The 21,841-nt window shown below is 47.1% G+C and overlaps 22 non-coding genes across 22 annotated transcripts; 11 read left to right on the forward strand and 11 right to left on the reverse strand.

Annotated features, from left to right (window-relative positions):
• Positions 1-1,207: 1,207 nt before the first annotated feature.
• trnal-uag (transfer RNA leucine (anticodon UAG)) lies at positions 1,208-1,289 on the reverse strand. Its single transcript has one exon. It is a non-coding gene; the product is annotated as a tRNA-Leu (tRNA).
• A 465-nt stretch (positions 1,290-1,754) lies between these two features.
• Positions 1,755-1,873, forward strand: trnal-caa (transfer RNA leucine (anticodon CAA)). The gene is made up of 2 exons: positions 1,755-1,792; positions 1,828-1,873. It is a non-coding gene; the product is annotated as a tRNA-Leu (tRNA).
• A 1,306-nt stretch (positions 1,874-3,179) lies between these two features.
• On the reverse strand, positions 3,180-3,261 carry trnal-uag (transfer RNA leucine (anticodon UAG)). Its single transcript has one exon. It is a non-coding gene; the product is annotated as a tRNA-Leu (tRNA).
• A 465-nt stretch (positions 3,262-3,726) lies between these two features.
• On the forward strand, positions 3,727-3,845 carry trnal-caa (transfer RNA leucine (anticodon CAA)). Its single transcript has 2 exons — positions 3,727-3,764; positions 3,800-3,845. It is a non-coding gene; the product is annotated as a tRNA-Leu (tRNA).
• A 1,306-nt stretch (positions 3,846-5,151) lies between these two features.
• Positions 5,152-5,233, reverse strand: trnal-uag (transfer RNA leucine (anticodon UAG)). Its single transcript has one exon. It is a non-coding gene; the product is annotated as a tRNA-Leu (tRNA).
• Positions 5,234-5,698: 465 nt separating this feature from the next.
• On the forward strand, positions 5,699-5,817 carry trnal-caa (transfer RNA leucine (anticodon CAA)). Its single transcript has 2 exons — positions 5,699-5,736; positions 5,772-5,817. It is a non-coding gene; the product is annotated as a tRNA-Leu (tRNA).
• Positions 5,818-7,123: 1,306 nt separating this feature from the next.
• Positions 7,124-7,205, reverse strand: trnal-uag (transfer RNA leucine (anticodon UAG)). The gene has a single exon. It is a non-coding gene; the product is annotated as a tRNA-Leu (tRNA).
• Positions 7,206-7,670: 465 nt separating this feature from the next.
• On the forward strand, positions 7,671-7,789 carry trnal-caa (transfer RNA leucine (anticodon CAA)). Its single transcript has 2 exons — positions 7,671-7,708; positions 7,744-7,789. It is a non-coding gene; the product is annotated as a tRNA-Leu (tRNA).
• A 1,306-nt stretch (positions 7,790-9,095) lies between these two features.
• On the reverse strand, positions 9,096-9,177 carry trnal-uag (transfer RNA leucine (anticodon UAG)). The gene has a single exon. It is a non-coding gene; the product is annotated as a tRNA-Leu (tRNA).
• A 465-nt stretch (positions 9,178-9,642) lies between these two features.
• Positions 9,643-9,761, forward strand: trnal-caa (transfer RNA leucine (anticodon CAA)). The gene is made up of 2 exons: positions 9,643-9,680; positions 9,716-9,761. It is a non-coding gene; the product is annotated as a tRNA-Leu (tRNA).
• A 1,306-nt stretch (positions 9,762-11,067) lies between these two features.
• On the reverse strand, positions 11,068-11,149 carry trnal-uag (transfer RNA leucine (anticodon UAG)). The gene is given in 2 exon segments: positions 11,068-11,102; positions 11,112-11,149. It is a non-coding gene; the product is annotated as a tRNA-Leu (tRNA).
• Positions 11,150-11,614: 465 nt separating this feature from the next.
• On the forward strand, positions 11,615-11,733 carry trnal-caa (transfer RNA leucine (anticodon CAA)). Its single transcript has 2 exons — positions 11,615-11,652; positions 11,688-11,733. It is a non-coding gene; the product is annotated as a tRNA-Leu (tRNA).
• A 1,306-nt stretch (positions 11,734-13,039) lies between these two features.
• Positions 13,040-13,121, reverse strand: trnal-uag (transfer RNA leucine (anticodon UAG)). The gene has a single exon. It is a non-coding gene; the product is annotated as a tRNA-Leu (tRNA).
• Positions 13,122-13,586: 465 nt separating this feature from the next.
• On the forward strand, positions 13,587-13,705 carry trnal-caa (transfer RNA leucine (anticodon CAA)). The gene is made up of 2 exons: positions 13,587-13,624; positions 13,660-13,705. It is a non-coding gene; the product is annotated as a tRNA-Leu (tRNA).
• A 1,306-nt stretch (positions 13,706-15,011) lies between these two features.
• Positions 15,012-15,093, reverse strand: trnal-uag (transfer RNA leucine (anticodon UAG)). The gene has a single exon. It is a non-coding gene; the product is annotated as a tRNA-Leu (tRNA).
• Positions 15,094-15,558: 465 nt separating this feature from the next.
• trnal-caa (transfer RNA leucine (anticodon CAA)) lies at positions 15,559-15,677 on the forward strand. Its single transcript has 2 exons — positions 15,559-15,596; positions 15,632-15,677. It is a non-coding gene; the product is annotated as a tRNA-Leu (tRNA).
• Positions 15,678-16,983: 1,306 nt separating this feature from the next.
• Positions 16,984-17,065, reverse strand: trnal-uag (transfer RNA leucine (anticodon UAG)). The gene has a single exon. It is a non-coding gene; the product is annotated as a tRNA-Leu (tRNA).
• Positions 17,066-17,530: 465 nt separating this feature from the next.
• trnal-caa (transfer RNA leucine (anticodon CAA)) lies at positions 17,531-17,649 on the forward strand. Its single transcript has 2 exons — positions 17,531-17,568; positions 17,604-17,649. It is a non-coding gene; the product is annotated as a tRNA-Leu (tRNA).
• Positions 17,650-18,955: 1,306 nt separating this feature from the next.
• On the reverse strand, positions 18,956-19,037 carry trnal-uag (transfer RNA leucine (anticodon UAG)). The gene has a single exon. It is a non-coding gene; the product is annotated as a tRNA-Leu (tRNA).
• A 465-nt stretch (positions 19,038-19,502) lies between these two features.
• On the forward strand, positions 19,503-19,621 carry trnal-caa (transfer RNA leucine (anticodon CAA)). Its single transcript has 2 exons — positions 19,503-19,540; positions 19,576-19,621. It is a non-coding gene; the product is annotated as a tRNA-Leu (tRNA).
• A 1,306-nt stretch (positions 19,622-20,927) lies between these two features.
• Positions 20,928-21,009, reverse strand: trnal-uag (transfer RNA leucine (anticodon UAG)). The gene has a single exon. It is a non-coding gene; the product is annotated as a tRNA-Leu (tRNA).
• A 465-nt stretch (positions 21,010-21,474) lies between these two features.
• trnal-caa (transfer RNA leucine (anticodon CAA)) lies at positions 21,475-21,593 on the forward strand. The gene is made up of 2 exons: positions 21,475-21,512; positions 21,548-21,593. It is a non-coding gene; the product is annotated as a tRNA-Leu (tRNA).
• The last annotated feature ends 248 nt before the right edge of the window (positions 21,594-21,841 follow it).

Consider the following 21,841-nt stretch of genomic DNA (forward strand, 5'->3'; position numbering starts at 1 on the left):
CGTTATCCAACAAACTGAAGGACCACTCACAGACCAACTTATCTTCCTCTCTAAACTTATCACATCCTAACCCTGTTCTCGGGGATAAGGCTTCAAATCACGCTTCTCCTTTCAACCCTTTGCCACACGAAAAAGCAGCACACTCAGAGCATTACATTGTTACCCTCCCGCGTTGCTGAATTCCACATTGTTTTCTTGTGCTGTGGCTTTCAACCCCGGTGGTGTTTCTCAGAACAGGGCAGCAGAGTCAAAGAATGGGACTTCTTCCACACAAAGGCTTCCGAATTGTGCTCTGTTACTCAGGGAATGACTTCCACTGTTAATTCTGACATTAACATTTTGCCAGCAAAGAAGGCACCAGAGCCAAGCGAATCAGGCACCAACACGGAAAAGTTGCCAGAGTCGTTGCCTTTGTGGACTGAGCCCTTCAAGTGGTAACGCTCAGACTGATGCTTCAGGCCAAGGGCACAATAGCTGCAGAGCACCTTGTTTCCCTTCACAGAGCTAGGAGATCCTGGTGACGTTCTGCGGCGCAGGGCTCCAAATAGCACTTGCCACATCAATGTATTGTGTGAATTGAAAAAGCCCGCGAATGAGAGACTGAAATGTCCTGCTTGGAACTACTGTTGGATTGTGCTTTGTTTTTGAAGGGCTTGCGTTCGAACGTCAGCTGTGCTGCTTGTCTTATGTCAGGCTGAGCAAGCAGAATTGTAGGATGTTACCCGGTAGATTGGAAAATGCGAGTTGTTGGGAGATATCTGTGCGTATGAATGTTGGTTGAATTGTAGGGACGATGAACTTAATGACTGGCGCTGCCTGAAAGGACACGCAGTAAGAATGAATGGGAGTGTGTGTGAAGTTGAAACACATTTTTCTGGAGCTGCTGTGCCCAGTTGTCAGGATGGCTGAGTGGAGTAAGGTGCCAGAATCAAGGACTGTTAATCCTGAGCTTACCAAAGATTGGCGAATTCAGGTGCTTTTCTCGGGCCATGGGTTGCACTCTGACCTCTGACATGACATTGCTACCCACACAAATGCATCCAGTGTCAAAATTTGCAAGTGGCCACTTCAAACACCTCAACGGTATTCAACAAACTAATGGACTTGTTTTCCCCTCACCTCACCAAAATTGTCACGTCATGACGCAGCAGCCACACACTGCTTCAGGCGGAGAGAGGCAAATAGTACACGCCCCAAATTCAGGGGTTGGCAGCGGTGGGATTCGAACCCACGCCTCCGAAGAGATTGGAGCCTAAATCCAGCGCCTTAGACCACTCGGCCACGCTACCACTGAAAGCTGCGTCCGTTTTGAAAGCAACGACCAGTGAGTAAAATGTGAATTTCCCTTGCGATAGGTAATAATTCAGGAAATTAAAGTCGTCGACGGTAAATTCTCGATAACCGATTTTGCAACACACAGGTCAGAGGAACCTAAATGTCCACAGGGCAATACCAGTAATTAGATGCATGTTGGAACAAACTAGTTGTGACTTCCATTCAAAATTTATTCCGATATCAACATCACTGCAAAAAGCAGATTATCTGGTCATGATCACATTGCTGTTTGTGGGATCTTGCTGTGCGCAAATTGGCTAGCGCCTTTTCGACATTACAACAGTGCCTCAACTTTAAAAATACTTCATTGGCTGTAAAGCGCTTTGGGAGGACCTGAGCTCGTGAAAGGAACGATTGTGATGCTGCTCAGTGAGTGTGCGGAAATTGGAGCACATTTTTCTCACCTTGCTGTGCCCATTGTCAGAATGGCCGAGTGGTCTAAGGTGCCAGACTCAAGGACTGTTAATCTTTGCCTTACCAAAGGTTGCTGTATTCTGGTCCCTTTCTAGGGGCGTGGGTTGGAATCCCACTTCTGACATTACCTTTTTATCCACACAAATGCAGCCAGCTTCAAAAATGCCTGCTCAACTGGGCTTCAATTTACAAGTGGCCACCTCGCACACCTCAACGGTATTGCCGTTATCCAACAAACTGAAGGACCACTCACAGACCAACTTATCTTCCTCTCTAAACTTATCACATCCTAACCCTGTTCTCGGGGATAAGGCTTCAAATCACGCTTCTCCTTTCAACCCTTTGCCACACGAAAAAGCAGCACACTCAGAGCATTACATTGTTACCCTCCCGCGTTGCTGAATTCCACATTGTTTTCTTGTGCTGTGGCTTTCAACCCCGGTGGTGTTTCTCAGAACAGGGCAGCAGAGTCAAAGAATGGGACTTCTTCCACACAAAGGCTTCCGAATTGTGCTCTGTTACTCAGGGAATGACTTCCACTGTTAATTCTGACATTAACATTTTGCCAGCAAAGAAGGCACCAGAGCCAAGCGAATCAGGCACCAACACGGAAAAGTTGCCAGAGTCGTTGCCTTTGTGGACTGAGCCCTTCAAGTGGTAACGCTCAGACTGATGCTTCAGGCCAAGGGCACAATAGCTGCAGAGCACCTTGTTTCCCTTCACAGAGCTAGGAGATCCTGGTGACGTTCTGCGGCGCAGGGCTCCAAATAGCACTTGCCACATCAATGTATTGTGTGAATTGAAAAAGCCCGCGAATGAGAGACTGAAATGTCCTGCTTGGAACTACTGTTGGATTGTGCTTTGTTTTTGAAGGGCTTGCGTTCGAACGTCAGCTGTGCTGCTTGTCTTATGTCAGGCTGAGCAAGCAGAATTGTAGGATGTTACCCGGTAGATTGGAAAATGCGAGTTGTTGGGAGATATCTGTGCGTATGAATGTTGGTTGAATTGTAGGGACGATGAACTTAATGACTGGCGCTGCCTGAAAGGACACGCAGTAAGAATGAATGGGAGTGTGTGTGAAGTTGAAACACATTTTTCTGGAGCTGCTGTGCCCAGTTGTCAGGATGGCTGAGTGGAGTAAGGTGCCAGAATCAAGGACTGTTAATCCTGAGCTTACCAAAGATTGGCGAATTCAGGTGCTTTTCTCGGGCCATGGGTTGCACTCTGACCTCTGACATGACATTGCTACCCACACAAATGCATCCAGTGTCAAAATTTGCAAGTGGCCACTTCAAACACCTCAACGGTATTCAACAAACTAATGGACTTGTTTTCCCCTCACCTCACCAAAATTGTCACGTCATGACGCAGCAGCCACACACTGCTTCAGGCGGAGAGAGGCAAATAGTACACGCCCCAAATTCAGGGGTTGGCAGCGGTGGGATTCGAACCCACGCCTCCGAAGAGATTGGAGCCTAAATCCAGCGCCTTAGACCACTCGGCCACGCTACCACTGAAAGCTGCGTCCGTTTTGAAAGCAACGACCAGTGAGTAAAATGTGAATTTGCCTTGCGATAGGTAATAATTCAGGAAATTAAAGTCGTCGACGGTAAATTCTCGATAACCGATTTTGCAACACACAGGTCAGAGGAACCTAAATGTCCACAGGGCAATACCAATAATTAGATGCATGTTGGAACAAACTAGTTGTGACTTCCATTCAAAATTTATTCCGATATCAACATCACTGCAAAAAGCAGATTATCTGGTCATGATCACATTGCTGTTTGTGGGATCTTGCTGTGCGCAAATTGGCTAGCGCCTTTTCGACATTACAACAGTGCCTCAACTTTAAAAATACTTCATTGGCTGTAAAGCGCTTTGGGAGGACCTGAGCTCGTGAAAGGAACGATTGTGATGCTGCTCAGTGAGTGTGCGGAAATTGGAGCACATTTTTCTCACCTTGCTGTGCCCATTGTCAGAATGGCCGAGTGGTCTAAGGTGCCAGACTCAAGGACTGTTAATCTTTGCCTTACCAAAGGTTGCTGTATTCTGGTCCCTTTCTAGGGGCGTGGGTTGGAATCCCACTTCTGACATTACCTTTTTATCCACACAAATGCAGCCAGCTTCAAAAATGCCTGCTCAACTGGGCTTCAATTTACAAGTGGCCACCTCGCACACCTCAACGGTATTGCCGTTATCCAACAAACTGAAGGACCACTCACAGACCAACTTATCTTCCTCTCTAAACTTATCACATCCTAACCCTGTTCTCGGGGATAAGGCTTCAAATCACGCTTCTCCTTTCAACCCTTTGCCACACGAAAAAGCAGCACACTCAGAGCATTACATTGTTACCCTCCCGCGTTGCTGAATTCCACATTGTTTTCTTGTGCTGTGGCTTTCAACCCCGGTGGTGTTTCTCAGAACAGGGCAGCAGAGTCAAAGAATGGGACTTCTTCCACACAAAGGCTTCCGAATTGTGCTCTGTTACTCAGGGAATGACTTCCACTGTTAATTCTGACATTAACATTTTGCCAGCAAAGAAGGCACCAGAGCCAAGCGAATCAGGCACCAACACGGAAAAGTTGTCAGAGTCGTTGCCTTTGTGGACTGAGCCCTTCAAGTGGTAACGCTCAGACTGATGCTTCAGGCCAAGGGCACAATAGCTGCAGAGCACCTTGTTTCCCTTCACAGAGCTAGGAGATCCTGGTGACGTTCTGCGGCGCAGGGCTCCAAATAGCACTTGCCACATCAATGTATTGTGTGAATTGAAAAAGCCCGCGAATGAGAGACTGAAATGTCCTGCTTGGAACTACTGTTGGATTGTGCTTTGTTTTTGAAGGGCTTGCGTTCGAACGTCAGCTGTGCTGCTTGTCTTATGTCAGGCTGAGCAAGCAGAATTGTAGGATGTTACCCGGTAGATTGGAAAATGCGAGTTGTTGGGAGATATCTGTGCGTATGAATGTTGGTTGAATTGTAGGGACGATGAACTTAATGACTGGCGCTGCCTGAAAGGACACGCAGTAAGAATGAATGGGAGTGTGTGTGAAGTTGAAACACATTTTTCTGGAGCTGCTGTGCCCAGTTGTCAGGATGGCTGAGTGGAGTAAGGTGCCAGAATCAAGGACTGTTAATCCTGAGCTTACCAAAGATTGGCGAATTCAGGTGCTTTTCTCGGGCCATGGGTTGCACTCTGACCTCTGACATGACATTGCTACCCACACAAATGCATCCAGTGTCAAAATTTGCAAGTGGCCACTTCAAACACCTCAACGGTATTCAACAAACTAATGGACTTGTTTTCCCCTCACCTCACCAAAATTGTCACGTCATGACGCAGCAGCCACACACTGCTTCAGGCGGAGAGAGGCAAATAGTACACGCCCCAAATTCAGGGGTTGGCAGCGGTGGGATTCGAACCCACGCCTCCGAAGAGATTGGAGCCTAAATCCAGCGCCTTAGACCACTCGGCCACGCTACCACTGAAAGCTGCGTCCGTTTTGAAAGCAACGACCAGTGAGTAAAATGTGAATTTGCCTTGCGATAGGTAATAATTCAGGAAATTAAAGTCGTCGACGGTAAATTCTCGATAACCGATTTTGCAACACACAGGTCAGAGGAACCTAAATGTCCACAGGGCAATACCAGTAATTAGATGCATGTTGGAACAAACTAGTTGTGACTTCCATTCAAAATTTATTCCGATATCAACATCACTGCAAAAAGCAGATTATCTGGTCATGATCACATTGCTGTTTGTGGGATCTTGCTGTGCGCAAATTGGCTAGCGCCTTTTCGACATTACAACAGTGCCTCAACTTTAAAAATACTTCATTGGCTGTAAAGCGCTTTGGGAGGACCTGTGCTCGTGAAAGGAACGATTGTGATGCTGCTCAGTGAGTGTGCGGAAATTGGAGCACATTTTTCTCACCTTGCTGTGCCCATTGTCAGAATGGCCGAGTGGTCTAAGGTGCCAGACTCAAGGACTGTTAATCTTTGCCTTACCAAAGGTTGCTGTATTCTGGTCCCTTTCTAGGGGCGTGGGTTGGAATCCCACTTCTGACATTACCTTTTTATCCACACAAATGCAGCCAGCTTCAAAAATGCCTGCTCAACTGGGCTTCAATTTACAAGTGGCCACCTCGCACACCTCAACGGTATTGCCGTTATCCAACAAACTGAAGGACCACTCACAGACCAACTTATCTTCCTCTCTAAACTTATCACATCCTAACCCTGTTCTCGGGGATAAGGCTTCAAATCACGCTTCTCCTTTCAACCCTTTGCCACAGGAAAAAGCAGCACACTCAGAGCATTACATTGTTACCCTCCCGCGTTGCTGAATTCCACATTGTTTTCTTGTGCTGTGGCTTTCAACCCCGGTGGTGTTTCTCAGAACAGGGCAGCAGAGTCAAAGAATGGGACTTCTTCCACACAAAGGCTTCCGAATTGTGCTCTGTTACTCAGGGAATGACTTCCACTGTTAATTCTGACATTAACATTTTGCCAGCAAAGAAGGCACCAGAGCCAAGCGAATCAGGCACCAACACGGAAAAGTTGCCAGAGTCGTTGCCTTTGTGGACTGAGCCCTTCAAGTGGTAACGCTCAGACTGATGCTTCAGGCCAAGGGCACAATAGCTGCAGAGCACCTTGTTTCCCTTCACAGAGCTAGGAGATCCTGGTGACGTTCTGCGGCGCATGGCTCCAAATAGCACTTGCCACATCAATGTATTGTGTGAATTGAAAAAGCCCGCGAATGAGAGACTGAAATGTCCTGCTTGGAACTACTGTTGGATTGTGCTTTGTTTTTGAAGGGCTTGCGTTCGAACGTCAGCTGTGCTGCTTGTCTTATGTCAGGCTGAGCAAGCAGAATTGTAGGATGTTACCCGGTAGATTGGAAAATGCGAGTTGTTGGGAGATATCTGTGCGTATGAATGTTGGTTGAATTGTAGGGACGATGAACTTAATGACTGGCGCTGCCTGAAAGGACACGCAGTAAGAATGAATGGGAGTGTGTGTGAAGTTGAAACACATTTTTCTGGAGCTGCTGTGCCCAGTTGTCAGGATGGCTGAGTGGAGTAAGGTGCCAGAATCAAGGACTGTTAATCCTGAGCTTACCAAAGATTGGCGAATTCAGGTGCTTTTCTCGGGCCATGGGTTGCACTCTGACCTCTGACATGACATTGCTACCCACACAAATGCATCCAGTGTCAAAATTTGCAAGTGGCCACTTCAAACACCTCAACGGTATTCAACAAACTAATGGACTTGTTTTCCCCTCACCTCACCAAAATTGTCACGTCATGACGCAGCAGCCACACACTGCTTCAGGCGGAGAGAGGCAAATAGTACACGCCCCAAATTCAGGGGTTGGCAGCGGTGGGATTCGAACCCACGCCTCCGAAGAGATTGGAGCCTAAATCCAGCGCCTTAGACCACTCGGCCACGCTACCACTGAAAGCTGCGTCCGTTTTGAAAGCAACGACCAGTGAGTAAAATGTGAATTTGCCTTGCGATAGGTAATAATTAAGGAAATTAAAGTCGTCGACGGTAAATTCTCGATAACCGATTTTGCAACACACAGGTCAGAGGAACCTAAATGTCCACAGGGCAATACCAGTAATTAGATGCATGTTGGAACAAACTAGTTGTGACTTCCATTCAAAATTTATTCCGATATCAACATCACTGCAAAAAGCAGATTATCTGGTCATGATCACATTGCTGTTTGTGGGATCTTGCTGTGCGCAAATTGGCTAGCGCCTTTTCGACATTACAACAGTGCCTCAACTTTAAAAATACTTCATTGGCTGTAAAGCGCTTTGGGAGGACCTGAGCTCGTGAAAGGAACGATTGTGATGCTGCTCAGTGAGTGTGCGGAAATTGGAGCACATTTTTCTCACCTTGCTGTGCCCATTGTCAGAATGGCCGAGTGGTCTAAGGTGCCAGACTCAAGGACTGTTAATCTTTGCCTTACCAAAGGTTGCTGTATTCTGGTCCCTTTCTAGGGGCGTGGGTTGGAATCCCACTTCTGACATTACCTTTTTATCCACACAAATGCAGCCAGCTTCAAAAATGCCTGCTCAACTGGGCTTCAATTTACAAGTGGCCACCTCGCACACCTCAACGGTATTGCCGTTATCCAACAAACTGAAGGACCACTCACAGACCAACTTATCTTCCTCTCTAAACTTATCACATCCTAACCCTGTTCTCGGGGATAAGGCTTCAAATCACGCTTCTCCTTTCAACCCTTTGCCACACGAAAAAGCAGCACACTCAGAGCATTACATTGTTACCCTCCCGCGTTGCTGAATTCCACATTGTTTTCTTGTGCTGTGGCTTTCAACCCCGGTGGTGTTTCTCAGAACAGGGCAGCAGAGTCAAAGAATGGGACTTCTTCCACACAAAGGCTTCCGAATTGTGCTCTGTTACTCAGGGAATGACTTCCACTGTTAATTCTGACATTAACATTTTGCCAGCAAAGAAGGCACCAGAGCCAAGCGAATCAGGCACCAACACGGAAAAGTTGCCAGAGTCGTTGCCTTTGTGGACTGAGCCCTTCAAGTGGTAACGCTCAGACTGATGCTTCAGGCCAAGGGCACAATAGCTGCAGAGCACCTTGTTTCCCTTCACAGAGCTAGGAGATCCTGGTGACGTTCTGCGGCGCAGGGCTCCAAATAGCACTTGCCACATCAATGTATTGTGTGAATTGAAAAAGCCCGCGAATGAGAGACTGAAATGTCCTGCTTGGAACTACTGTTGGATTGTGCTTTGTTTTTGAAGGGCTTGCGTTCGAACGTCAGCTGTGCTGCTTGTCTTATGTCAGGCTGAGCAAGCAGAATTGTAGGATGTTACCCGGTAGATTGGAAAATGCGAGTTGTTGGGAGATATCTGTGCGTATGAATGTTGGTTGAATTGTAGGGACGATGAACTTAATGACTGGCGCTGCCTGAAAGGACACGCAGTAAGAATGAATGGGAGTGTGTGTGAAGTTGAAACACATTTTTCTGGAGCTGCTGTGCCCAGTTGTCAGGATGGCTGAGTGGAGTAAGGTGCCAGAATCAAGGACTGTTAATCCTGAGCTTACCAAAGATTGGCGAATTCAGGTGCTTTTCTCGGGCCATGGGTTGCACTCTGACCTCTGACATGACATTGCTACCCACACAAATGCATCCAGTGTCAAAATTTGCAAGTGGCCACTTCAAACACCTCAACGGAATTCAACAAACAAATGGACTTGTTTTCCCCTCACCTCACCAAAATTGTCACGTCATGACGCAGCAGCCACACACTGCTTCAGGCGGAGAGAGGCAAATAGTACACGCCCCAAATTCAGGGGTTGGCAGCGGTGGGATTCGAACCCACGCCTCCGAAGAGATTGGAGCCTAAATCCAGCGCCTTAGACCACTCGGCCACGCTACCACTGAAAGCTGCGTCCGTTTTGAAAGCAACGACCAGTGAGTAAAATGTGAATTTGCCTTGCGATAGGTAATAATTAAGGAAATTAAAGTCGTCGACGGTAAATTCTCGATAACCGATTTTGCAACACACAGGTCAGAGGAACCTAAATGTCCACAGGGCAATACCAGTAATTAGATGCATGTTGGAACAAACTAGTTGTGACTTCCATTCAAAATTTATTCCGATATCAACATCACTGCAAAAAGCAGATTATCTGGTCATGATCACATTGCTGTTTGTGGGATCTTGCTGTGCGCAAATTGGCTAGCGCCTTTTCGACATTACAACAGTGCCTCAACTTTAAAAATACTTCATTGGCTGTAAAGCGCTTTGGGAGGACCTGAGCTCGTGAAAGGAACGATTGTGATGCTGCTCAGTGAGTGTGCGGAAATTGGAGCACATTTTTCTCACCTTGCGCTGCCCATTGTCAGAATGGCCGAGTGGTCTAAGGTGCCAGACTCAAGGACTGTTAATCTTTGCCTTACCAAAGGTTGCTGTATTCTGGTCCCTTTCTAGGGGCGTGGGTTGGAATCCCACTTCTGACATTACCTTTTTATCCACACAAATGCAGCCAGCTTCAAAAATGCCTGCTCAACTGGGCTTCAATTTACAAGTGGCCACCTCGCACACCTCAACGGTATTGCCGTTATCCAACAAACTGAAGGACCACTCACAGACCAACTTATCTTCCTCTCTAAACTTATCACATCCTAACCCTGTTCTCGGGGATAAGGCTTCAAATCACGCTTCTCCTTTCAACCCTTTGCCACACGAAAAAGCAGCACACTCAGAGCATTACATTGTTACCCTCCCGCGTTGCTGAATTCCACATTGTTTTCTTGTGCTGTGGCTTTCAACCCCGGTGGTGTTTCTCAGAACAGGGCAGCAGAGTCAAAGAATGGGACTTCTTCCACACAAAGGCTTCCGAATTGTGCTCTGTTACTCAGGGAATGACTTCCACTGTTAATTCTGACATTAACATTTTGCCAGCAAAGAAGGCACCAGAGCCAAGCGAATCAGGCACCAACACGGAAAAGTTGCCAGAGTCGTTGCCTTTGTGGACTGAGCCCTTCAAGTGGTAACGCTCAGACTGATGCTTCAGGCCAAGGGCACAATAGCTGCAGAGCACCTTGTTTCCCTTCACAGAGCTAGGAGATCCTGGTGACGTTCTGCGGCGCATGGCTCCAAATAGCACTTGCCACATCAATGTATTGTGTGAATTGAAAAAGCCCGCGAATGAGAGACTGAAATGTCCTGCTTGGAACTACTGTTGGATTGTGCTTTGTTTTTGAAGGGCTTGCGTTCGAACGTCAGCTGTGCTGCTTGTCTTATGTCAGGCTGAGCAAGCAGAATTGTAGGATGTTACCCGGTAGATTGGAAAATGCGAGTTGTTGGGAGATATCTGTGCGTATGAATGTTGGTTGAATTGTAGGGACGATGAACTTAATGACTGGCGCTGCCTGAAAGGACACGCAGTAAGAATGAATGGGAGTGTGTGTGAAGTTGAAACACATTTTTCTGGAGCTGCTGTGCCCAGTTGTCAGGATGGCTGAGTGGAGTAAGGTGCCAGAATCAAGGACTGTTAATCCTGAGCTTACCAAAGATTGGCGAATTCAGGTGCTTTTCTCGGGCCATGGGTTGCACTCTGACCTCTGACATGACATTGCTACCCACACAAATGCATCCAGTGTCAAAATTTGCAAGTGGCCACTTCAAACACCTCAACGGTATTCAACAAACTAATGGACTTGTTTTCCCCTCACCTCACCAAAATTGTCACGTCATGACGCAGCAGCCACACACTGCTTCAGGCGGAGAGAGGCAAATAGTACACGCCCCAAATTCAGGGGTTGGCAGCGGTGGGATTCGAACCCACGCCTCCGAAGAGATTTGAGCCTAAATCCAGCGCCTTAGACCACTCGGCCACGCTACCACTGAAAGCTGCGTCCGTTTTGAAAGCAACGACCAGTGAGTAAAATGTGAATTTGCCTTGCGATAGGTAATAATTAAGGAAATTAAAGTCGTCGACGGTAAATTCTCGATAACCGATTTTGCAACACACAGGTCAGAGGAACCTAAATGTCCACAGGGCAATACCAGTAATTAGATGCATGTTGGAACAAACTAGTTGTGACTTCCATTCAAAATTTATTCCGATATCAACATCACTGCAAAAAGCAGATTATCTGGTCATGATCACATTGCTGTTTGTGGGATCTTGCTGTGCGCAAATTGGCTAGCGCCTTTTCGACATTACAACAGTGCCTCAACTTTAAAAATACTTCATTGGCTGTAAAGCGCTTTGGGAGGACCTGAGCTCGTGAAAGGAACGATTGTGATGCTGCTCAGTGAGTGTGCGGAAATTGGAGCACATTTTTCTCACCTTGCTCTGCCCATTGTCAGAATGGCCGAGTGGTCTAAGGTGCCAGACTCAAGGACTGTTAATCTTTGCCTTACCAAAGGTTGCTGTATTCTGGTCCCTTTCTAGGGGCGTGGGTTGGAATCCCACTTCTGACATTACCTTTTTATCCACACAAATGCAGCCAGCTTCAAAAATGCCTGCTCAACTGGGCTTCAATTTACAAGTGGCCACCTCGCACACCTCAACGGTATTGCCGTTATCCAACAAACTGAAGGACCACTCACAGACCAACTTATCTTCCTCTCTAAACTTATCACATCCTAACCCTGTTCTCGGGGATAAGGCTTCAAATCACGCTTCTCCTTTCAACCCTTTGCCACACGAAAAAGCAGCACACTCAGAGCATTACATTGTTACCCTCCCGCGTTGCTGAATTCCACATTGTTTTCTTGTGCTGTGGCTTTCAACCCCGGTGGTGTTTCTCAGAACAGGGCAGCAGAGTCAAAGAATGGGACTTCTTCCACACAAAGGCTTCCGAATTGTGCTCTGTTACTCAGGGAATGACTTCCACTGTTAATTCTGACATTAACATTTTGCCAGCAAAGAAGGCACCAGAGCCAAGCGAATCAGGCACCAACACGGAAAAGTTGCCAGAGTCGTTGCCTTTGTGGACTGAGCCCTTCAAGTGGTAACGCTCAGACTGATGCTTCAGGCCAAGGGCACAATAGCTGCAGAGCACCTTGTTTCCCTTCACAGAGCTAGGAGATCCTGGTGACGTTCTGCGGCGCAGGGCTCCAAATAGCACTTGCCACATCAATGTATTGTGTGAATTGAAAAAGCCCGCGAATGAGAGACTGAAATGTCCTGCTTGGAACTACTGTTGGATTGTGCTTTGTTTTTGAAGGGCTTGCGTTCGAACGTCAGCTGTGCTGCTTGTCTTATGTCAGGCTGAGCAAGCAGAATTGTAGGATGTTACCCGGTAGATTGGAAAATGCGAGTTGTTGGGAGATATCTGTGCGTATGAATGTTGGTTGAATTGTAGGGACGATGAACTTAATGACTGGCGCTGCCTGAAAGGACACGCAGTAAGAATGAATGGGAGTGTGTGTGAAGTTGAAACACATTTTTCTGGAGCTGCTGTGCCCAGTTGTCAGGATGGCTGAGTGGAGTAAGGTGCCAGAATCAAGGACTGTTAATCCTGAGCTTACCAAAGATTGGCGAATTCAGGTGCTTTTCTCGGGCCATGGGTTGCACTCTGACCTCTGACATGACATTGCTACCCACACAAATGCATCCAGTGTCAAAATTTGCAAGTGGCCACTTCAAACACCTCAACGGAATTCAACAAACTAATGGACTTGTTTTCCCCTCACCTCACCAAAATTGTCACGTCATGACGCAGCAGCCACACACTGCTTCAGGCGGAGAGAGGCAAATAGTACACGCCCCAAATTCAGGGGTTGGCAGCGGTGGGATTCGAACCCACGCCTCCGAAGAGATTGGAGCCTAAATCCAGCGCCTTAGACCACTCGGCCACGCTACCACTGAAAGCTGCGTCCGTTTTGAAAGCAACGACCAGTGAGTAAAATGTGAATTTGCCTTGCGATAGGTAATAATTCAGGAAATTAAAGTCGTCGACGGTAAATTCTCGATAACCGATTTTGCAACACACAGGTCAGAGGAACCTAAATGTCCACAGGGCAATACCAGTAATTAGATGCATGTTGGAACAAACTAGTTGTGACTTCCATTCAAAATTTATTCCGATATCAACATCACTGCAAAAAGCAGATTATCTGGTCATGATCACATTGCTGTTTGTGGGATCTTGCTGTGCGCAAATTGGCTAGCGCCTTTTCGACATTACAACAGTGCCTCAACTTTAAAAATACTTCATTGGCTGTAAAGCGCTTTGGGAGGACCTGAGCTCGTGAAAGGAACGATTGTGATGCTGCTCAGTGAGTGTGCGGAAATTGGAGCACATTTTTCTCACCTTGCTCTGCCCATTGTCAGAATGGCCGAGTGGTCTAAGGTGCCAGACTCAAGGACTGTTAATCTTTGCCTTACCAAAGGTTGCTGTATTCTGGTCCCTTTCTAGGGGCGTGGGTTGGAATCCCACTTCTGACATTACCTTTTTATCCACACAAATGCAGCCAGCTTCAAAAATGCCTGCTCAACTGGGCTTCAATTTACAAGTGGCCACCTCGCACACCTCAACGGTATTGCCGTTATCCAACAAACTGAAGGACCACTCACAGACCAACTTATCTTCCTCTCTAAACTTATCACATCCTAACCCTGTTCTCGGGGATAAGGCTTCAAATCACGCTTCTCCTTTCAACCCTTTGCCACACGAAAAAGCAGCACACTCAGAGCATTACATTGTTACCCTCCCGCGTTGCTGAATTCCACATTGTTTTCTTGTGCTGTGGCTTTCAACCCCGGTGGTGTTTCTCAGAACAGGGCAGCAGAGTCAAAGAATGGGACTTCTTCCACACAAAGGCTTCCGAATTGTGCTCTGTTACTCAGGGAATGACTTCCACTGTTAATTCTGACATTAACATTTTGCCAGCAAAGAAGGCACCAGAGCCAAGCGAATCAGGCACCAACACGGAAAAGTTGCCAGAGTCGTTGCCTTTGTGGACTGAGCCCTTCAAGTGGTAACGCTCAGACTGATGCTTCAGGCCAAGGGCACAATAGCTGCAGAGCACCTTGTTTCCCTTCACAGAGCTAGGAGATCCTGGTGACGTTCTGCGGCGCAGGGCTCCAAATAGCACTTGCCACATCAATGTATTGTGTGAATTGAAAAAGCCCGCGAATGAGAGACTGAAATGTCCTGCTTGGAACTACTGTTGGATTGTGCTTTGTTTTTGAAGGGCTTGCGTTCGAACGTCAGCTGTGCTGCTTGTCTTATGTCAGGCTGAGCAAGCAGAATTGTAGGATGTTACCCGGTAGATTGGAAAATGCGAGTTGTTGGGAGATATCTGTGCGCATGAATGTTGGTTGAATTGTAGGGACGATGAACTTAATGACTGGCGCTGCCTGAAAGGACACGCAGTAAGAATGAATGGGAGTGTGTGTGAAGTTGAAACACATTTTTCTGGAGCTGCTGTGCCCAGTTGTCAGGATGGCTGAGTGGAGTAAGGTGCCAGAATCAACGACTGTTAATCCTGAGCTTACCAAAGATTGGCGAATTCAGGTGCTTTTCTCGGGCCATGGGTTGCACTCTGACCTCTGACATGACATTGCTACCCACACAAATGCATCCAGTGTCAAAATTTGCAAGTGGCCACTTCAAACACCTCAACGGAATTCAACAAACAAATGGACTTGTTTTCCCCTCACCTCACCAAAATTGTCACGTCATGACGCAGCAGCCACACACTGCTTCAGGCGGAGAGAGGCAAATAGTACACGCCCCAAATTCAGGGGTTGGCAGCGGTGGGATTCGACCCCACGCCTCCGAAGAGATTGGAGCCTAAATCCAGCGCCTTAGACCACTCGGCCACGCTACCACTGAAAGCTGCGTCCGTTTTGAAAGCAACGACCAGTGAGTAAAATGTGAATTTGCCTTGCGATAGGTAATAATTAAGGAAATTAAAGTCGTCGACGGTAAATTCTCGATAACCGATTTTGCAACACACAGGTCAGAGGAACCTAAATGTCCACAGGGCAATACCAGTAATTAGATGCATGTTGGAACAAACTAGTTGTGACTTCCATTCAAAATTTATTCCGATATCAACATCACTGCAAAAAGCAGATTATCTGGTCATGATCACATTGCTGTTTGTGGGATCTTGCTGTGCGCAAATTGGCTAGCGCCTTTTCGACATTACAACAGTGCCTCAACTTTAAAAATACTTCATTGGCTGTAAAGCGCTTTGGGAGGACCTGAGCTCGTGAAAGGAACGATTGTGATGCTGCTCAGTGAGTGTGCGGAAATTGGAGCACATTTTTCTCACCTTGTGCTGCCCATTGTCAGAATGGCCGAGTGGTCTAAGGTGCCAGACTCAAGGACTGTTAATCTTTGCCTTACCAAAGGTTGCTGTATTCTGGTCCCTTTCTAGGGGCGTGGGTTGGAATCCCACTTCTGACATTACCTTTTTATCCACACAAATGCAGCCAGCTTCAAAAATGCCTGCTCAACTGGGCTTCAATTTACAAGTGGCCACCTCGCACACCTCAACGGTATTGCCGTTATCCAACAAACTGAAGGACCACTCACAGACCAACTTATCTTCCTCTCTAAACTTATCACATCCTAACCCTGTTCTCGGGGATAAGGCTTCAAATCACGCTTCTCCTTTCAACCCTTTGCCACACGAAAAAGCAGCACACTCAGAGCATTACATTGTTACCCTCCCGCGTTGCTGAATTCCACATTGTTTTCTTGTGCTGTGGCTTTCAACCCCGGTGGTGTTTCTCAGAACAGGGCAGCAGAGTCAAAGAATGGGACTTCTTCCACACAAAGGCTTCCGAATTGTGCTCTGTTACTCAGGGAATGACTTCCACTGTTAATTCTGACATTAACATTTTGCCAGCAAAGAAGGCACCAGAGCCAAGCGAATCAGGCACCAACACGGAAAAGTTGCCAGAGTCGTTGCCTTTGTGGACTGAGCCCTTCAAGTGGTAACGCTCAGACTGATGCTTCAGGCCAAGGGCACAATAGCTGCAGAGCACCTTGTTTCCCTTCACAGAGCTAGGAGATCCTGGTGACGTTCTGCGGCGCAGGGCTCCAAATAGCACTTGCCACATCAATGTATTGTGTGAATTGAAAAAGCCCGCGAATGAGAGACTGAAATGTCCTGCTTGGAACTACTGTTGGATTGTGCTTTGTTTTTGAAGGGCTTCCGTTCGAACGTCAGCTGTGCGGCTTGTCTTATGTCAGGCTGAGCAAGGAGAATTGTAGGATGTTACCCGGTAGATTGGAAAATGCGAGTTGTTGGGAGATACCTGTGCGTATGAATGTTGGTTGAATTGTAGGGACGATGAACTTAATGACTGGCGCTGCCTGAAAGGACACGCAGTAAGAATGAATGGGAGTGTGTGTGAAGTTGAAACACATTTTTCTGGAGCTGCTGTGCCCAGTTGTCAGGATGGCTGAGTGGAGTAAGGTGCCAGAATCAACGACTGTTAATCCTGAGCTTACCAAAGATTGGCGAATTCAGGTGCTTTTCTCGGGCCATGGGTTGCACTCTGACCTCTGACATGACATTGCTACCCACACAAATGCATCCAGTGTCAAAATTTGCAAGTGGCCACTTCAAACACCTCAACGGTATTCAACAAACTAATGGACTTGTTTTCCCCTCACCTCACCAAAATTGTCACGTCATGACGCAGCAGCCACACACTGCTTCAGGCGGAGAGAGGCAAATAGTACACGCCCCAAATTCAGGGGTTGGCAGCGGTGGGATTCGAACCCACGCCTCCGAAGAGATTGGAGCCTAAATCCAGCGCCTTAGACCACTCGGCCACGCTACCACTGAAAGCTGCGTCCGTTTTGAAAGCAACGACCAGTGAGTAAAATGTGAATTTGCCTTGCGATAGGTAATAATTAAGGAAATTAAAGTCGTCGACGGTAAATTCTCGATAACCGATTTTGCAACACACAGGTCAGAGGAACCTAAATGTCCACAGGGCAATACCAGTAATTAGATGCATGTTGGAACAAACTAGTTGTGACTTCCATTCAAAATTTATTCCGATATCAACATCACTGCAAAAAGCAGATTATCTGGTCATGATCACATTGCTGTTTGTGGGATCTTGCTGTGCGCAAATTGGCTAGCGCCTTTTCGACATTACAACAGTGCCTCAACTTTAAAAATACTTCATTGGCTGTAAAGCGCTTTGGGAGGACCTGAGCTCGTGAAAGGAACGATTGTGATGCTGCTCAGTGAGTGTGCGGAAATTGGAGCACATTTTTCTCACCTTGCGCTGCCCATTGTCAGAATGGCCGAGTGGTCTAAGGTGCCAGACTCAAGGACTGTTAATCTTTGCCTTACCAAAGGTTGCTGTATTCTGGTCCCTTTCTAGGGGCGTGGGTTGGAATCCCACTTCTGACATTACCTTTTTATCCACACAAATGCAGCCAGCTTCAAAAATGCCTGCTCAACTGGGCTTCAATTTACAAGTGGCCACCTCGCACACCTCAACGGTATTGCCGTTATCCAACAAACTGAAGGACCACTCACAGACCAACTTATCTTCCTCTCTAAACTTATCACATCCTAACACTGTTCTCGGGGATAAGGCTTCAAATCACGCTTCTCCTTTCAACCCTTTGCCACACGAAAAAGCAGCACACTCAGAGCATTACATTGTTACCCTCCCGCGTTGCTGAATTCCACATTGTTTTCTTGTGCTGTGGCTTTCAACCCCGGTGGTGTTTCTCAGAACAGGGCAGCAGAGTCAAAGAATGGGACTTCTTCCACACAAAGGCTTCCGAATTGTGCTCTGTTACTCAGGGAATGACTTCCACTGTTAATTCTGACATTAACATTTTGCCAGCAAAGAAGGCACCAGAGCCAAGCGAATCAGGCACCAACACGGAAAAGTTGCCAGAGTCGTTGCCTTTGTGGACTGAGCCCTTCAAGTGGTAACGCTCAGACTGATGCTTCAGGCCAAGGGCACAATAGCTGCAGAGCACCTTGTTTCCCTTCACAGAGCTAGGAGATCCTGGTGACGTTCTGCGGCGCAGGGCTCCAAATAGCACTTGCCACATCAATGTATTGTGTGAATTGAAAAAGCCCGCGAATGAGAGACTGAAATGTCCTGCTTGGAACTACTGTTGGATTGTGCTTTGTTTTTGAAGGGCTTCCGTTCGAACGTCAGCTGTGCGGCTTGTCTTATGTCAGGCTGAGCAAGCAGAATTGTAGGATGTTACCCGGTAGATTGGAAAATGCGAGTTGTTGGGAGATACCTGTGCGTATGAATGTTGGTTGAATTGTAGGGACGATGAACTTAATGACTGGCGCTGCCTGAAAGGACACGCAGTAAGAATGAATGGGAGTGTGTGTGAAGTTGAAACACATTTTTCTGGAGCTGCTGTGCCCAGTTGTCAGGATGGCTGAGTGGAGTAAGGTGCCAGAATCAAGGACTGTTAATCCTGAGCTTACCAAAGATTGGCGAATTCAGGTGCTTTTCTCGGGCCATGGGTTGCACTCTGACCTCTGACATGACATTGCTACCCACACAAATGCATCCAGTGTCAAAATTTGCAAGTGGCCACTTCAAACACCTCAACGGTATTCAACAAACTAATGGACTTGTTTTCCCCTCACCTCACCAAAATTGTCACGTCATGACGCAGCAGCCACACACTGCTTCAGGCGGAGAGAGGCAAATAGTACACGCCCCAAATTCAGGGGTTGGCAGCGGTGGGATTCGAACCCACGCGTCCGAAGAGATTGGAGCCTAAATCCAGCGCCTTAGACCACTCGGCCACGCTACCACTGAAAGCTGCGTCCGTTTTGAAAGCAACGACCAGTGAGTAAAATGTGAATTTGCCTTGCGATAGGTAATAATTCAGGAAATTAAAGTCGTCGACGGTAAATTCTCGATAACCGATTTTGCAACACACAGGTCAGAGGAACCTAAATGTCCACAGGGCAATACCAGTAATTAGATGCATGTTGGAACAAACTAGTTGTGACTTCCATTCAAAATTTATTCCGATATCAACATCACTGCAAAAAGCAGATTATCTGGTCATGATCACATTGCTGTTTGTGGGATCTTGCTGTGCGCAAATTGGCTAGCGCCTTTTCGACATTACAACAGTGCCTCAACTTTAAAAATACTTCATTGGCTGTAAAGCGCTTTGGGAGGACCTGAGCTCGTGAAAGGAACGATTGTGATGCTGCTCAGTGAGTGTGCGGAAATTGGAGCACATTTTTCTCACCTTGCGCTGCCCATTGTCAGAATGGCCGAGTGGTCTAAGGTGCCAGACTCAAGGACTGTTAATCTTTGCCTTACCAAAGTTTGCTGTATTCTGGTCCCTTTCTAGGGGCGTGGGTTGGAATCCCACTTCTGACATTACCTTTTTATCCACACAAATGCAGCCAGCTTCAAAAATGCCTGCTCAACTGGGCTTCAATTTACAAGTGGCCACCTCGCACACCTCAACGGTATTGCCGTTATCCAACAAACTGAAGGACCACTCACAGACCAACTTATCTTCCTCTCTAAACTTATCACATCCTAACACTGTTCTCGGGGATAAGGCTTCAAATCACGCTTCTCCTTTCAACCCTTTGCCACACGAAAAAGCAGCACACTCAGAGCATTACATTGTTACCCTCCCGCGTTGCTGAATTCCACATTGTTTTCTTGTGCTGTGGCTTTCAACCCCGGTGGTGTTTCTCAGAACAGGGCAGCAGAGTCAAAGAATGGGACTTCTTCCATACAAAGGCTTCTGAATTGTGCTCTGTTACTCAGGGAATGACTTCCACTGTTAATTCTGACATTAACATTTTGCCAGCAAAGAAGGCACCAGAGCCAAGCGAATCAGGCACCAACACGGAAAAGTTGCCAGAGTCGTTGCCTTTGTGGACTGAGCCCTTCAAGTGGTAACGCTCAGACTGATGCTTCAGGCCAAGGGCACAATAGCTGCAGAGCACCTTGTTTCCCTTCACAGAGCTAGGAGATCCTGGTGACGTTCTGCGGCGCAGGGCTCCAAATAGCACTTGCCACATCAATGTATTGTGTGAATTGAAAAATCCCGCGAATGAGAGACTGAAATGTCCTGCTTGGAACTACTGTTGGATTGTGCTTTGTTTTTGAAGGGCTTGCGTTCGAACGTCAGCTGTGCTGCTTGTCTTATGTCAGGCTGAGCAAGCAGAATTGCAGGATGTTACCCGGTAGATTGGAAAATGCGAGTTGTTGGGAGATATCTGTGCGTATGAATGTTGGTTGAATTGTAGGGACGATGAACTTAATGACTGGCGCTGCCTGAAAGGACACGCAGTAAGAATGAATGGGAGTGTGTGTGAAGTTGAAACACATTTTTCTGGAGCTGCTGTGCCCAGTTGTCAGGATGGCTGAGTGGAGTAAGGTGCCAGAATCAAGGACTGTTAATCCTGAGCTTACCAAAGATTGGCGAATTCAGGTGCTTTTCTCGGGCCATGGGTTGCACTCTGACCTCTGACATGACATTGCTACCCACACAAATGCATCCAGTGTCAAAATTTGCAAGTGGCCACTTCAAACACCTCAACGGTATTCAACAAACTAATGGACTTGTTTTCCCCTCACCTCACCAAAATTGTCACGTCATGACGCAGCAGCCACACACTGCTTCAGGCGGAGAGAGGCAAATAGTACACGCCCCAAATTCAGGGGTTGGCAGCGGTGGGATTCGAACCCACGCCTCCGAAGAGATTGGAGCCTAAATCCAGCGCCTTAGACCACTCGGCCACGCTACCACTGAAAGCTGCGTCCGTTTTGAAAGCAACGACCAGTGAGTAAAATGTGAATTTGCCTTGCGATAGGTAATAATTAAGGAAATTAAAGTCGTCGACGGTAAATTCTCGATAACCGATTTTGCAACACACAGGTCAGAGGAACCTAAATGTCCACAGGGCAATACCAGTAATTAGATGCATGTTGGAACAAACTAGTTGTGACTTCCATTCAAAATTTATTCCGATATCAACATCACTGCAAAAAGCAGATTATCTGGTCATGATCACATTGCTGTTTGTGGGATCTTGCTGTGCGCAAATTGGCTAGCGCCTTTTCGACATTACAACAGTGCCTCAACTTTAAAAATACTTCATTGGCTGTAAAGCGCTTTGGGAGGACCTGAGCTCGTGAAAGGAACGATTGTGATGCTGCTCAGTGAGTGTGCGGAAATTGGAGCACATTTTTCTCACCTTGCTGTGCCCATTGTCAGAATGGCCGAGTGGTCTAAGGTGCCAGACTCAAGGACTGTTAATCTTTGCCTTACCAAAGGTTGCTGTATTCTGGTCCCTTTCTAGGGGCGTGGGTTGGAATCCCACTTCTGACATTACCTTTTTATCCACACAAATGCAGCCAGCTTCAAAAATGCCTGCTCAACTGGGCTTCAATTTACAAGTGGCCACCTCGCACACCTCAACGGTATTGCCGTTATCCAACAAACTGAAGGACCACTCACAGACCAACTTATCTTCCTCTCTAAACTTATCACATCCTAACCCTGTTCTCGGGGATAAGGCTTCAAATCACGCTTCTCCTTTCAACCCTTTGCCACACGAAAAAGCAGCACACTCAGAG

This window comes from Pristiophorus japonicus, chromosome 8 (assembly GCF_044704955.1).
Source record: "Pristiophorus japonicus isolate sPriJap1 chromosome 8, sPriJap1.hap1, whole genome shotgun sequence".
In the NCBI taxonomy this organism is placed as follows: Eukaryota; Metazoa; Chordata; class Chondrichthyes; family Pristiophoridae; genus Pristiophorus; species Pristiophorus japonicus.